Raw genomic sequence first — 15,896 nt, 5'->3', positions numbered from 1 at the left:
TGTTACATTACTTTTTAAGAAGTCACTAGAAACTAGCACTTTCCCAACACTACTCAAGACAGCAAGGGTTACACCAATACATAAAGGTGGTGACCCTACAGACGTAAACAACTATAGGCCAATATCAAACTTACCATTGCTATCCAAAATCTTCGAGAAACTCGTGCACAGGAGACTATATTCATTTACAACGTCACGAAACATACTCAACCCCCTGCCAATTTGGATTCAGGAAAAATAAAAGCACTAATGATGCAATTATAAAAATGCTAGACCTGCTTTACACAGCATTGGAAAATAAGGAATATCCGCTAGGAATTTTTATTGACCCAAGAAAAGCATTTGACACAGTAGACCACGGCATCCTACTCCACAAACTTGACCACTATGGAATAAGAGGCCATGCGCTTGCATATTTTAAATCCTACCTTTCTAATAGGTATCAGTATGTCACCATTAAAGACACAGCCTCATCAATACGGCCACTTGATACTGGAGTTCCGCAGGGAAGTGTCCTTGGACCCCTGCTCTTCCTCATTTACATCAATGATCTTCCAAACATATCCCAACACCTGAAACCCATTCTCTTTGCTGACGACACGACTTGTGTCATCTCCCACCCTAATCTTGCCACCCTCAACACCATTGTTAATGAGGAGCTGCTCAAAATATTGACTTGGATGACAGCCAATAAACTTACACTTAACACTGGCAAAACCTACTATATTATGTTTGGTAGCAGAGCAGGTGTTGCGCAACTTAACATTAAGATCAACAACACTCTAATTGCCAGACATAATGAGGGCAAATTCCTTGGCCTATACCTCGACAACAGCCTAAATTTTAGCACCCATATCCAACACATAACAAAAAAAGTATCCGAAACGGTGGGGATCCTCTTCAAGATACGATACTACGTGCCACAAACTGCACTTCTCACACTATACCATTCACTTATATATCCATACCTCACCTATGCTATCTGTGCTTGGGGTTCAACTACAGCAACACACCTAAAGCCAATAATAACCCAACAAAAAGCCGCAGTAAGAATAATCACTAAATCCTATCCCTGGCAACACGCCCCCCCACTCTTGATAGATCTAAACTTACTCCCTGTTCAGAACATCCACACTTACTACTGTGCAATCTATATCTACAGGACCTTAAATTCCAATAGTAACCTTGACCTAAAATGCTTTCTTGATAGTTGTGACAGGATCCACAGGCATAACACCAGACACAAACATCTCTATGACATTCAGCGTGTTCGACTAAACCTTTACAAAAATTCAATGTATTTCAAAGGACCTAAAATCTGGAACACCCTACCTGAAAACTCTAGAACTGCAGACACATTCATCACCTTCAAAACTACAGTTAGAAAACATCTTATCTCCCTGATCCACCCCGACAACTAACTACATGATAACCACCTGGTGGTTCACAATTACTCACTCACCCACTGACTATAAACCCAGAAATACTAATCTTAATCTTAAAATAATAAATCCTAACTAGTCATAAGTTTGCCTATGATACTCCAATATAGACACTTTGTATTGTGCCAAAACAAAAGCATTCACATTGCTAAACTCGCTTAGCCTTAATACCATAATCTATAAGGATTTAATGTTAAGAATTAATCTAAGTCTGCTCGAAATGCCTAGCCAGGCTAGGTGTCCTAGCGGCCCCCTCTGTAATTAGTATTTTATAATGTGTAAACCACACAATACCCAAAACCTGTAAACCTCACATTGTAACCCTTATAGAGAATAAACTTGAATTGAATTGAATTTATTGCTGTACAATAAAAGGTGTTTGAAGCCTGGCCAATGACTGTGGGTACTACAAAGTTGTGCTCTCTTCCCCCAGTACTATGATTGCTTTGGTTCCCAACCTTGACAAAATTGACAGCAAGATATTCTGGACACTGTTTGTGAGTAATTTTATAAACATTATTTAGCTTCAGTTGTCTTCAACATTCAGCATATCCAACTGCTGTAATTCATTCTGGCCTACATGCTCTCTTGGACCCAGCCCCAGGATGAATCTTACTATTTTGTTCTCGGTGATTTGCAGTCTATCTTTCAGTTTTTTTGTCAAGGCAGAGTACCATGAAGAGCAAGCGTAGTCCATATGACACTGTATATAGGCTAGACATAGGGTCCTGCAAGCCTCAGTAGGTAGACACTGTGCTTGTCTATAGAGGAACTTCAGTCTGGCATTTGCTTTCTTTACTACACTGTTCCCTATCAATTCTCCTGACATGCATGGGTCAAAGGGGATTCCCAGATATTTTATTGAGGAAACTGAAGTGATGGGCTCCCCATTACACTGGACATTAAAATTATTTACCCTTCTCAGTTTATGTTTCGTGCCAAAGAGAATGGTTTCAGTTTTCCCCAGGTGTAATGATAGTTTGTTGTCTACTAACCATTTGCTGCAGGACTCCTGTTCCAATGTTAATACATTAGCTATATCTTGTGGGTCTTTATCTGACACTAACAGAGCACTGTAATCTGCATACAGTGGGAGTTTGCACTTGACACTGATAGGCATGTCATTAACATAGCACAAGAATAATAAGGGACCCAGAATACTACCTTGGGGAACTCCACATTCTGTAGGCAGTGGTTCTGATTCCATTTTGTTGATTTTGACTATTTATCTCATGTTGCTAAGGTAGGATTTAAACCAGTCTACAGAACCTATACCGATAGCTTGAAGTTTCTTAAATAACATATTGTGGTTAACAGTATCGAAGGCCTTTTGCAGGTCTAAGGTTACCATACCTATGAGGTTCCCCATTGACATTTCAGTTCTCAAGTAATCCATCAGATTAATTAGGGAGGTGTCAGTTGAGTAAGATCTTCTAAAGCCTGATTGATAGCTATGGAGAATGTTGCTGTCATTAAGGTAACTGACTACTTGACAGTACATTGCCCTCTCTAGAATTTTGGATATTATAATGAGTATACTAACAGGCCTATACTAGTTGCTTACATCAGACCTACTATTTTTCTTGAAGATAGGAGTAACTCTGTCCTCCATGAATCCCTCCGGTACGGTATTAGTGGTGATGGACAAATTTATTATGTGAGCAGTAGGGATGTTATTCGGGCCAGTGCTCTTAGTTGGGTTTAACTTGCTTTGTTCTTTTTGAATAAAGTCATGAGACACACTTGCTAGTTGACAACTGTTTGGGGTTACCCTTTTATTGGTATAGTATGTTTGAAACTTAACAGAGTCTGTGTTAAAGGTATTTGATGCAGCTGGTATTTTATTACTAGTGTTGATGCAACAGATGTATAGTAGGAATTAAAACAATTTGCCACCTTAGATGTTTCGTGGCATACCTCATTATCAATAGTGAGTATCATCTACTGATTTATGGCTATACCCCAGCTGTTTTAGTTGTTGCCAGAGCTTTCTGGGGTTATGCTTATACTCTCCAGCTTTTGAGCAATAGTGCTTTGCCTTTGCTCCTTATATAAGTCTCTGCACTCTGTTCCTCACTCTTTGGAATTCATTTAGTGCTGCAATATCCTGTCTGTTTGCTTTAAATCTTTTTTAGCAGCTGGTCTCTGAATTTCATATTATCTAATATCTCAGTAGTCGTCCAGGGTTCAGTTCTTTGTTTAATCCTAACCTATTTAACTGGTGCAGTATTATCAAGGGTGGTAGTGAACATTGTTTTGAATTTTTCCCAGGCATCATTTACGTCCGTACAGCTTATCACTGTCCAGTCACAATTGTGTAGCCTATTTATTTATTTTTTTTATTTATTATTATTATCACACTGGCCGATTCCCACCAAGGCAGGGTGGCACGAAAAAGAAAAACTTTCACCATCATTCACTCCATCACTGTCTTGCCAGAAGGGTGCTTTACACTACAGTTTTTAAACTGCAACATTAACACCCCTCCTTCAGAGTGCAGGCACTGTACTTCCCATCTCCAGGACTCAAGTCCGGCCTGCCGGTTTCCCTGAATCCCTTCATAAATGTTACTTTGCTCACACTCCAACAGCACGTCAAGTATTAAAAACCATTTGTCTCCATTCACTCCTATCAAACACGCTCACGCATGCCTGCTGGAAGTCCAAGCCCCTCGCACACAAAACCTCCTTTACCCCCTCCCTCCAACCTTTCCTAGGCCGACCCCTACCCCGCCTTCCTTCCACTACAGACTGATACACTCTTGAAGTCATTCTGTTTCGCTCCATTCTCTCTACATGTCCGAACCACCTCAACAACCCTTCCTCAGCCCTCTGGACAACATTTTTGGTAATCCCGCACCTCCTCCTAACTTCCAAACTACGAATTCTCTGCATTATATTCACACCACACATTGCCCTCAGACATGACATCTCCACTGCCTCCAGCCTTCTCCTCGCTGCAACATTCATCACCCACGCTTCACACCCATATAAGAGCGTTGGTGAAACTATACTCTCATACATTCCCCTCTTTGCCTCCAAGGACAAAGTTCTTTGTCTCCACAGACTCCTAAGTGCACCACTCACTCTTTTTCCCTCATCAATTCTATGATTCACCTCATCTTTCATAGACCCATCCGCTGACACGTCCACTCCCAAATATCTGAATACGTTCACCTCCTCCATACTCTCTCCCTCCAATCTGATATCCAATCTTTCATCACCTAATCTTTTTGTTATCCTCATAACCTTACTCTTTCCTGTATTCACCTTTAATTTTCTTCTTTTTCACACCCTACCAAATTCATCCACCAATCTCCACAACTTCTCTTCAGAATCTCCCAAGAGCACAGTGTCATCAGCAAAGAGCAGCTGTGACAACTCCCACTTTGTGTGTGATTTTTTATCTTTTAACTCCACGCCTCTTGCCAAGACCCTCGCATTTACTTCTCTTACAACCCCATCTATAAATATATTAAACAACCATGGTGACATCACACATCCTTGTCTAAGGCCTACTTTTACTGGGAAAAAATTTCCCTCTTTCCTACATACTCTAACTTGAGCCTCACTATCCTCGTAAAAACTCTTCACTGCTTTCAGTAACCTACCTCCTACACAATACACTTGCAACATCTGCCACATTGCCCCCCTATCCACCCTGTCATACGCCTTTTCCAAATCCATAAATGCCACAAAGACCTCTTTAGCCTTATCTAAATACTGTTCACTTATATGTTTCACTGTAAACACCTGGTCCACACACCCCCTACCTTTCCTAAATCCTCCTTGTTCACCTGCTATCCTATTCTCTGTCTTACTCTTAATTCTTTCAATTATAACTCTACCATACACTTTACCAGGTATACTCAACAGACTTATCCCCCTATAATTTTTGCACTCTCTTTTATCCCCTTTGCCTTTATACAAAGGAACTATGCATGCTCTCTGCCAATCCCTAGATACCTTACCCTCTTCTATACATTTATTAAATAATTGCACCAACCACTCCAAAACTATATCCCCACCTGCTTTTAACATTTCTATCTTTATCCCATCAATCCCGGCTGCCTTACCCCGTTTCATTTTACCTACTGCCTCACAAACTTCCCCCACACTCACAACTGGCTCTTCCTCACTCCTACAAGATGTTATTCCTCCTTGCCCTATACACGAAATCACAGCTTCCCTATCTTCATTAACATTTAACAATTCCTCAAAATATTCCCTCCATCTTCCCAATACCTCTAACTCTCCATTTAATAACTCTCCTCTCCTATTTTTAACTGACAAATCCATTTGTTCTCTAGGCTTTCTTAACTTGTTAATCTCACTCCAAAACTTTTTCTTATTTTCAACAAAATTTGTTGATAACATCTCACCCACTCTCTCATTTGCTCTCTTTTTACATTGCTTCACCACTTTCTTAACCTCTCTCTTTTTCTCCATATACTCTTCCCTCCTTGCATCACTTCTACTTTGTAAAAACTTCTCATATGCTAACTTTTTCTCCCTTACTACTCTCTTTACATCATCATTCCACCAATCGCTCCTCTTCCCTCCTGCGCCCACTTTCCTGTAACCACAAACTTCTGCTGAACACTAACACTACATTTTTAAACCTACCCCATACCTCTTCGACCCCATTGCCTATGCTCTCATTAGCCCATCTATCCTCCAATAGCTGTTTATATCTTACCCTAACTGCCTCCTCTTTTAGTTTATAAACCTTCACCTCTCTCTTCCCTGATGCTTCTATTCTCCTTGTATCCCATCTACCTTTTACTCTCAGTGTAGCTACAACTAGAAAGTGATCAGATATATCTGTGGCCCCTCTATAAACATGTACATCCTGAAGTCTACACAACAGTCTTTTATCTACCAATACATAATCCAACAAACTACTGTCATTTCGCCCTACATCATATCTTGTATACTTATTTATCCTCTTTTTCTTAAAATATGTATTACCTATAACTAAACCCCTTTCTATACAAAGTTCAATCAAAGGGCTCCCATTATCATTTACACCTGGCACCCCACACTTACCTACCACACCCTCTAAAAGTTTCTCCTACTTTAGCATTCAGGTCCCCTACCACAATTACTCTCTCACTTGGTTCAAAGGCTCCTATACATTCACTTAACATCTCCCAAAATCTCTCTCTCTCCTCTGCATTCCTCTCTTCTCCAGGTGCATACACGCTTATTATGGCCCACTTCTCACATCCAACCTTTACTTTAATCCACATAATTCTTGAATTTACACTTTCATATTCTCTTTTCTCCTTCCATAACTGATCATTTTACATTACTGCTACCCTTTCCTTTGCTCTAACTCTCTCAGATACTCCAGATTTAATCCCATTTATTTCCCCCCACTGAAACTCTCCTACCCCCTTCAGCTTTGTTTCGCTTAGGGCCAGGACATCCAACTTCTTTTCATTCATAACATCAGCAATCATCTGTTTCTTGTCATCTGCACTACATCCACGCACATTTAAGCATCCCAGTTTTATAAAGTTTTTCTTCTTCTCTTTTTTTTTTATAGTTTTCTTATATGGTACATTTTGTAGGAAATAACTTTCCTGATTATAATAATAATAATTAATAATAATAGAGGAAATAACAAAGGATAGCCCAATAAAATGAAACATTGGCTTATTTTTATCGGTGTGTTTGTGTTACATAATTATATAGTTAAGATATGAATACAGTGGTCCCTCGATAATCGTAAGGCTCGATAGTCGTAATTTTCGAAAATCGTAACATTATTTTTGTCAGAACTTTGGCTCGCGAATCGTCGTTTGACTCGCGAATTGTCATTCGTCCGGGATGCATACACATGGCTCCGAGTTGCCTCGTCCTCCCTTCTCAGCCAGTGTGCCATTGTTTACCAGTGAGTGACGGTCCCCTCACTTGTTCATACGAAATATTTCATAATATTCCATTCATTTTAGTGCTTGCAACTGCTAAATAAGCTACCATGGCTCCAAAGAAAGCTCCTAGTGCCAGGCCTTTGGTAAAGAAGGTGAGAAATACAATTGAATTCAAGAAAAACATCATTGAACAATATGAAAGTGGTGTACGTGTAGCTGAATTGGCCAGGATGTATAGCAAACTCCATACAACCATAGCTTCCATCATGGCCAAGAAAAAGGAAATCAAGGAAACAGTTGTTGCAAAGGGGGGTAAATGTGCTGACAAAAATGAGATCACCAGTACTTGAAGATGTTGAGAAGTTATTATTGGTGTGGATAAACGAGAAACAATTAGCAGGAGATAGTCTTATGCAGTCGATTATTTGTGAACAGACTAGGCAGTTACACGATGATCTCGTAAAGAAATTGCCTGCAACAAGTACTGATATTTGTGAATTTAAGGCCAGCAAAACCTGGTTTTGCTGGCCTTAAATTGATATCTGCCTAAATAACTCATTGTGACTGTAACCAGATATAAACATGTAAATAGTTCATTACCATTGTAACTTGTTTAACTAACTCTGAAATTTTTGGGGCCCAGTTCCTGGACCCATTATGTGCCAATACAATCTTTGACTACTGCCCACAGGATGGGTATAGGGTTCATAATAAAGATAATTAATTATGATTGAAGCATACAGATGGAAAACTGGAATAAATTGAGAGGATATAAATAACATACTGTAAATATCTAACCAAGACAGGACTCACAGCAATGGGTTCAAGTTGGAGAAATTTATATTTACCCCTATCTCGCCTGTTGAGTCTGTGCATGAGGCTCAACTACAGTAAATCACCTCAGACCCTTAACAACCCAACAAAAAGCAGTAGTCCAATTGATAACTAATTCCAGCTTGAGACAACATACTCTGCCACTATTCAAAAGTCTTAACTTTCTCAATATATAAAACACCCACACTTTTTATTGTGCCTACTACATACATAGGACACTGCACTCTAATATAAACCCTCTTAAACTCCTTGACAGCTGCAGCAGAACACACAACCACAATACAAGACACAGATCATTCTTTGATATCTCTCATGTCCATCTCTCCCCATGCAAAAATGCTATGCACGTAAAGGTCCCAAAGATTTGGAATTCACTGCTAGAACACTAAAGGATCCCTGTCGTCAAATCAGTTCAAGACTCTTCTTAGAAATCACTTACTCACCCAAATCTAAACAGCTTCCAAGCTGCTTTCAATTTCACCTCCATTACCAGTTGCAAGGGTCGAGCCACAGCTCCTGGCTCCACCTCTTCACTGGCCGCTACTGGGTCACACTCCCTGCAACATGAGCTTTATCATACCTCTTCTTAAAGCTATGAATGGATCCTGCCTCCAGTATATCGTTGCCCATACTATTCCACTTCCTGACTACTTTGCAACTGAAGAAATACTTCCTAACATCTCTGTGATTCATCTGAGTCTTCAACTTCCAACTGTCTCCCATCTCTTAAACATTCTGTCTCTGTCCACCTTGTCAATTCCTCTCAGTATTTTATATGTCATTATCATGTCCCACTCTCACTCCTGTCCTCCAGTGTCATCAGGTCGATTTCCCTTAACCTCTCCTTGTAGGGCACACCCCTTGGCTCTGGGACTAGTCTTGTTGCAAACCTTTGCACTTTCTCTAGTTTCTTTATGTGCTTGGCTAGGTGTGGGTTCCAAACTGGTGCTGCATACTCCAATATGGGCCTAACATACACAGTGTACAGGGTCCTAAACGATTCCTTAAGATGTCAGAATGCTGTTCTTAGGTTTGCTAGGTGCCCATATGCTGCAGCAGTTATTTGGTTGATGTGCACCTCAGGAGATGTGCAAGGTGTTATACTTGCCCCAAGATCTTTTTTCTTGAATGAGGTTTGTAGTCTCTTGTCCCCTAGACTGTACTCCATCTGTGGTCTTATTTGCCCTTCCCCAATCTTCATGACTTTGCACTTGGTGGGGTTGAATTCCAGGAGCCAATTGCTGGACCAGGCCTGCAGCCTGTCCAGATCCATCTGTAGTTCTGCCTGGTCCTCATCCAGTTGAATTCTTCTCATCAACTTCACATCCTGTGCAAACAGGGACACTTTGGAATCTATTCCTTCCGTTATGTCGTTCACAAATACCAGAAACGGCACCGGTCCTAGGACTGACCCCTGTGGAACCCCACTTGTCACAGGCGCCCACTCTGACACCTTGCCACGTACCATGACTCGCTGCTGTCTTCCTGACAAGTATTCCCTGATCCATTGTAGTGCCTTCCCTGTTATCCCTGCCTGGTCCTCCAGTTTTTTCACTAATCTCTTGTGTGGAACTGTCAAACACCTTCTTACAGTCCAAGAAAATGCAATCTACCCACCCCTCTCTCTCTCTCTTGTCTTACTGCTGTCATCCTGTCATAGAACTCCAGCAGGTTTGTGACACAGGATTTCCCATCCCTGAAACCATGTTGGCTGTTGTTGATGAGCTCATTCCTTTCTAGGTGTTCCACCACTCTTCTTATAATCTTCTCCATGACTTTGCATACTATACATGTCATGACCAGGCCTCCTGGTGGATCAGGCTCTGATCCACCAGGAGGCCTGGTCACAGACTGGGCTGCGGGGGCATTGACCCCCGGAACTCTCTCCAGGTAAACTCCAGGTAACTCCAGACACTGGTCTGTAGTTTAGTGCTTCATGTCTGTCTCTTTTTTTTAAAAAATTGGGACTATATTTGTTGTCTTCCATACCTCGGGTAATCCCCCTGTTTCGATAGATGTGTTGAATATTGATAAATTAGACACGTGCAACTCTTGGGTATCTTTATTGAGGAAACGTTTCGCCACACAGTGGCTTCATCAGTCCATACAGAGGAGAATCTTGAAGAACAGGAGGAGAATGAGGTAATCAGTCCCTCAACCTTGAGTCAATGTGGTCAGTCCATCAATCTTGAATAGAATACAGCATAAGTGTGGAGAAGGAGCTTATAAACCATAGGCAGGGGAGGTGCAGCAGTCGTAGGTGGTGTCACATTTGTTCAATGTGGAAGTAGGTCGTGCCCAAGGGTTAGGCAAGCGAAGAATTCCCAAGTATTAAGATCCCAAGAAGTTGCAGTGTCTGACAGGATTGTAGATGAATGGTTCAGAGAACCGACATGTTGATTACCTCATTCTCCTCCCGTTCTTCAAGATTCTCCTCTGTATGGACTGATGAAGCCACTGTGTGGCGAAACATTTCCTCAATAAAGATACCCAAGAGTTGCGCATGTGTCTAATTTATCATCATATCGGTTCTCTGAACCATTCATCTACAGTGTTGAATATTGTTGTTAGGGGTACAAATAGTGCCTCTGCTCCCTCTCTCAGGACCCATGGAGAGATGTTATCTGGCCCCATCACCTTTGAGGTATCTGTCTCACTCAGTAGCCTCTTCACTTCTTCCTCGGTTGTATGTATTGTGTCCAACACTTGGTGGTGTACCCCACCTCTCCATCTTCCTGGAGTTCCTTCTGTCTCCTCTGTGAACACTTCTTTGAATCTCGTGTTGAGTTCCTCACATACTTCCTTTTCATGATTAATTGCTGAAGATCACAGTGTCACTCACCTAAATCTCAAAACTTCAAAAATAGATGCTCAGTACCTGCACATTATACTCAATTGTAACAATCTCATACTATAAACTACTTTCAACATAATACATTGTAATATTCCTATATTGTCCAAACATAGATCTACGTTCATGTGCGTAGCGTTCCAAACGTAGATCTACGTTTTTCTTTACGTGCTTTCCAACGGAAAAAAAAAGGTCTGAGCACTACGCACATAAACGTAGATCTACGTTTGGACAGTTTAAGGGTTAAATCATTTCGCTGTTGATATATGCAACCTGTGTACTTCTTTCAACTTGTCCATTGTAATATTCCCATATTGTAATTTGAGTCAATTTACTATTTGCTATACATAAAAACAGATGTACAACTTGAACAAACTATGATCTATTAGTCTAGTACATATTAAGTAGTCTAAACCATTAAATTTAGATTGCCTTTAATGCCAAGGCATGATAGTGGCTCTCTTTGCACTGCAAATCATTATTGTAATTACACACTGTAAACAATCTTATTGTAAACTTGCAAAGAAATAAACATTTGAATTTGATATTGAGAAATACTGGTTTGGCAATAGTTGCAGATGAGTGGAACAAACTCCTAGGTAGCATTACTGAGGAAGAACTTTGGGTAACTTTAATTTAGAATGGATGGGTATATGAGCTTGTGGTTGGATGTAAATTAAACTTGCCTAGCATGGGCCAGTAGGCCCTATGAAAAACAGCCACTATAAATAGTATTTGTAGTTTTAGCAACAATATGCATATAAATATGAGAATTAATATTTTTTTGTGGGTAGAAATGCATGAATTCTCATAGCTTCATTAACCCCTTCAGGGTCCAAGGCCCAAATCTGAAGTGGTGTGCCCCAGTGTCCAAGAATTTTCAAAAAAAAAAATTTGTTATTTTTTCTTATGAAATGGTAGAGATTCTTTTTGTGAAGGTAATGAAACAAAAAGTACGTAATTTGATGGAAAATTGACGAAATTATGCTCTCGCGAATTTTTATGTGTCAGCGATATTTACGAATTGGCGATTTTGCCGACCTTGACTCCCATTTTAGGCCAATTACATTATTCCAGTCAACCAAATTCTTAGCTATTTCACTAGTATTACTTCTATTCTATCGATTGAGCACAAGAAATCGCCAAGTCAACTGTTTCAACTATAAAATAAAGTGGTCGGAAATTGTTAATTTGGCCAATTTAACACAAAGTTCAAAATATTCCAATTTCAAAATAGGGTCCAGAATAAACAATGTAGGTATTCCTGGAACTAAACTAACATTTTTTCTGCTCATTAGTTACGTTTTGAGGCTTTACAAATAAATTCCATTTTGATTTTTTATTCACATAATGAATTTTTATTCACAGCAAAAAATAGAAGATTTACTGTTATGCAATACTGTAATAATTGTATAAATATCATCACCATACAACATAATTGAGGTTCAGTCATGTATGCGCGGAGCCCCAGACCGACATAATGAGATTAGTCACGAGGGAGCATTCACCAAATTCAACTTCAATAACAAAAACATAAAGTGGGACCAAGTAAACCAAGTCCTAACCGATACAAGCTGGGAAGATATACTAAGCAACACAGACCCCAACTTATGCCTAGAACAGATTAACTCGGTGGCACTCGATGTATGCACAAGGCTTATTCCTCTAAGAAAAAGGAGGAGTAGATGTAAAATAGAAAGAGACAGGCGCTCCCTTTACAGGCGACGGAAAAGAATAACAGAGCGGCTAAAAGAGGTCAATATATCTGAAATGCGTAGGGAGACACTGGTCAGAGAAATAGCAAGCATTGAACTTAAGCTAAAAGAATCCTTTAGGAGTCAGGAATCGCGGGAAGAACTAAAAGCCATAAATGAAATCGAAAGAAACCCAAAGTATTTCTTCTCCTATGCCAAATCAAAATCGAGAACAACGTCCAGTATTGGGCCCCTACTTAAACAAGATGGGTCCTACACAGATGACAGCAAGGAAATGAGTGAGCTACTCAAGTCCCAATATGACTCAGTTTTTAGCAAGCCGCTAACCAGACTGAGAGTCGAAGATCAAAATGAATTTTTTATGAGAGAGCCACAAAATTTGATTAACACAAGCCTATCCGATGTTATCCTGATGCCAAATGACTTCGAACAGGCGATAAATGACATGCCCATGCACTCTGCCCCAGGGCCAGACTCGTGGAACTCTGTGTTCATCAAGAACTGCAAGAAGCCCCTATCATGAGCCTTTTCCATCCTATGGAGAGGGAGCATAGACACGGGGGTCGTCCCACAGTTACTAAAAACAACAGACATAGCCCCACTCCACAAAGGAGGCAGTAAAGCAACAGCAAAGAACTACAGACCAATAGCACTAACATCCCATATCATAAAAATCTTTGAAAGGGTCCTAAGAAGCAAGATCACCACCCATCTAGAAACCCATCAGTTACACAACCCAGGGCAACATGGGTTTAGAACAGGTCGCTCCTGTCTGTCTCAACTATTGGATCACTACGACAAGGTCCTAAATGCACTAGAAGACAAAAAGAATGCAGATGTAATATATACAGACTTTGCAAAAGCCTTCGACAAGTGTGACCATGGCGTAATAGCGCACAAAATGCGTGCTAAAGGAATAACAGGAAAAGTCGGTCGATGGATCTATAATTTCCTCACTAACAGAACACAGAGAGTAGTCGTCAACAGAGTAAAGTCCGAGGCAGCTACGGTGAAAAGCTCTGTTCCACAAGGCACAGTACTCGCTCCCATCTTGTTCCTCATCCTCATATCCGACATAGACAAGGATGTCAGCCACAGCACCGTGTCTTCCTTTGCAGATGACACCCGAATCTGCATGACAGTGTCTTCCATTGCAGACACTGCAAAGCTCCAGGCGGACATCAACCAAATCTTTCAGTGGGCTGCAGAAAACAATATGAAGTTCAACGATGAGAAATTTCAATTACTCAGATATGGTAAACATGAGGAAATTAAATCTTCATCAGAGTACAAAACAAATTCTGGCCACAAAATAGAGCGAAACACCAACGTCAAAGACCTGGGAGTGATCATGTTGGAGGATCTCACCTTCAAGGACCATAACATTGTATCAATCGCATCTGCTAGAAAAATGACAGGATGGATAATGAGAACCTTCAAAACTAGGGAGGCCAAGCCCATGATGACACTCTTCAGGTCACTTGTTCTATCTAGGCTGGAATATTGCTGCACACTAACAGCACCTTTCAAGGCAGGTGAAATTGCCGACCTAGAAAATGTACAGATAACTTTCACGGCACGCATAACGAAGATAAAACACCTCAATTATTGGGAGCGCTTGATGTTCCTAAACCTGTATTCCCTGGAACGCAGGAGGGAGAGATACATGATTATATACACCTGGAAAATCCTAGAGGGACTAGTACCGAACTTGCACACGAAAATCACTCACTACGAAAGCAAAAGACTTGGCAGACGATGCACCATCCCCCCAATGAAAAGCAGGGGTGTCACTAGCACGTTAAGAGACCATACAATAAGTGTCAGGGGCCCGAGACTGTTCAAACTGCCTCCCAGCACACATAAGGGGGATTACCAACAGACCCGTGGCAGTCTTCAAGCTGGCACTGGACAAGCACCTAAAGTCAGTTCCTGATCAGCCGGGCTGTGGCTCGTACGTTGGTTTGCGTGTAGCCAGCAGCAACAGCCTGGTTGATCAGGCTCTGATCCACCAGGAGGCCTGGTCACAGACCGGCCCGCGGGGGCGTTGACCCCCGGAACTCTCTCCAGGTAAACTCCAGGTAATATTTGTGAATGTATATTAGACCCACCAGCTGGCGTGTATTAGACGTGTGAGGTTGTTTGTTTACTCTTGAATATCGGCAAAAATTTAACATTTCCGCTACTTAGAGCTCAGTTTCAAGCCATTTCCAGTGCTAAAACCAATCAAAATCATCTCTATTTCTGTAATATGTCTTCCGTTTTATCAAATGAGACCAAGAAATCGCAAATACAACTATAAAAAACACTGCAAAATCGCTGTTTTAATCGAAAAATCATGATTTCATTTTTTTTCTCTCATTATACACAGTGTGCTGCAGGATTTGTTTTATGTGGTGCACACATACCACATAGATGTATTCTCTCATATCTAGGCCCAAATGTACCACTCACAGTTTATCAGAGTGAGCTGAGCTCATGACGTAGATCTACGGTTTGGACCCTGAACGTAAAGCCGTAGATCCACGGGACGGACCCTGAAAGGGTTAAAAGTTGTAATTTAGAAGGAAAAATATAATTTTGTAGTTATGAACATTTCATGATTAATTTAAAGTACAGTGGTCCCTCAATAATCGTCCGGCCTGAAAGTCGACCATTTCGGAAATAGTCCCGTTATTTCGTCTGAACATTGGCTCACAAATGGTCCGTTAACTCGCTAATCGTCCTTTGTCCGGGCGCATACTCACGCTCTGAGCCGCCTGGTCCTGCCTTCCCAGCCAGTGTGCCATTGTTTACCAGTGAGCGATGGTCCCCTCACATGCTCCTACGAAATATTTCATATTCCATTGATTTTAGTGCTTGCAAGTGCTAAATAAGCTACCATGGCTCCAAAGAGAGCTTCTAGTGCCAGCCCTTTGGTAAAGAATGTGAGAAACACATATAATTTATGAAAAAGTTTGTAGAAAAATACAAAGGTGGTGGTGGTAGAGTGGAAGCAGTTGTGATAGTGGGTGATGGTGGTAGAAGGTAGTAGTGATAGTGGTAACAGTTGTAATAGTGGTAGAAGGTCATAGTGATGGTGGTAGAGGGTTCCTTCTTTAGTGATTCAGCAATTCTACCAACTCCTCCAGTGTTGTTGGAGTTATATAGGGCTACAGAAAACACCACCGCCTCCG

The 15,896-nt window shown here is 40.9% G+C and overlaps 1 protein-coding gene across 3 annotated transcripts in view; it reads left to right on the top strand.

The window, feature by feature from the left end:
* Nucleotides 1-15,896, top strand: part of LSm-4 (Like Sm protein 4) — a 50,711-nt gene that overhangs the window by 5,315 nt on the left and 29,500 nt on the right. Inside the window, exon 2 of one of the 3 annotated variants that reach the window (XM_070083589.1) lies at nucleotides 1,876-1,939. The exons of the other annotated variants lie outside the window; for them this stretch is intronic. The gene's annotated coding sequence lies outside the window, so the exon portion shown is untranslated. The remainder of the gene's footprint in view (nucleotides 1-1,875; nucleotides 1,940-15,896) is intronic. 3 annotated transcript variants of the gene reach the window in all.

This window comes from Cherax quadricarinatus, chromosome 10, assembly GCF_038502225.1.
Source record: "Cherax quadricarinatus isolate ZL_2023a chromosome 10, ASM3850222v1, whole genome shotgun sequence".
NCBI classification, from domain to species: Eukaryota; Metazoa; Arthropoda; class Malacostraca; order Decapoda; family Parastacidae; genus Cherax; species Cherax quadricarinatus.
This window is presented reverse-complemented; position numbering and strand designations above follow the sequence as displayed.